Here is a 1331-nt window from a genome sequence, read left to right on the forward strand (position 1 = left end):
CTCATCACAAATCAAACCACGAGCATAACACGCATCACGGAAACATGAATATTGAATCCCATCAACATTGCGAATCTCTTTAAAAGATATTGGACCACGAACTAAATTCAATAAACACCTAAGATAGAAGATCTCACCAGTACCAGGTGGCACATAAAACATACGGCCTATAGCAAAACCACATCTTCTTGGTTGCCATTCACGTTCTTTTCTTTTCCACACAAAACAATGAGGCATTTCTCTATAGGTCAATTCCCTAGCTCAGGGATACCTCTTATTAGCTTCAAACCATGCTAAAAACATACTACTCTTAATTGTTTGTCTTTCAAGCACATTCTCAATAGATAAGTCATCATAAAAAACAATGCTTTGTTCATTCGGCAGATGGAAGCTTAACCGTTCTACAGAGGGATTACGGAACTGGATGTCATAGCTGAACAAACGCCACACAGCTTCACAGGGAGAAATATATCGGTAATCATAATACATATTAATCTCATCAATAACTTCACTACTATCTTCAGAATTAGTGCTCTTATAAAACTGGGCAGTAACTCGGTCATTGCCTTTGTTGACATATTTAAACAAATATTTTATTGACCGAGATTGACTACACCACTCAACATTAATGTGTGCTCTATACTTCAGCAACAAATATCTATTGTGGGGCACAACAAATCTATTATCCAGCTCAACACCACTTTTCTGAATTGTCCTGCCATCATCCTTACGCCTGTAAATAGGGTAACCACTGGAATCAATAACTGAAGATTCTATAAATTTCTTTGGGAAGTGTTTTGAACAACGGTCTTTAACCATGCACGGAGATTTTTTGTTGGCAACACCACATGGACCGTGTATCATAAACTCCTCAACAGCTTGGTAATATTCTAAATCATCATCCATACTTGGAATCTCGGCTGAAATAATGGAATCGATATCATCACTGAGCGCGTTAGCATCAACACGATCAAGGAACAATAGTATGTGTGCATGTGGTAACCCGCGCTTCTGAAATTCAATAGTATAAATCACTGCAAACAAAAGCGGAAAGATAAGAAAGTGAATAGAAAAGTTAATACATCGCTAGCGGATTGTAGATTACAGACCTGCCAAAATTTTACCGAAAACAATTCCTGAACGAAGCTCTCTTATTTAGCAATCCAAATTCATTTTAAAAACGCGGCACAAAATATCGGGCCGGTCTTTTGGTTTTAATAGCCTTTGCTCTAAAAAGCGCTGTATTTCTGGCCATTTTGGATTACATGTAAATGTAATGAATAAATTTGGATAACCAATCCAAGCACAAATTGCCATTACATCTTGATAAT

Source organism: Ipomoea nil, unplaced genomic scaffold, assembly GCF_001879475.1.
Source record: "Ipomoea nil cultivar Tokyo-kokei standard unplaced genomic scaffold, Asagao_1.1 scaffold2845, whole genome shotgun sequence".
In the NCBI taxonomy this organism is placed as follows: Eukaryota; Viridiplantae; Streptophyta; class Magnoliopsida; order Solanales; family Convolvulaceae; genus Ipomoea; species Ipomoea nil.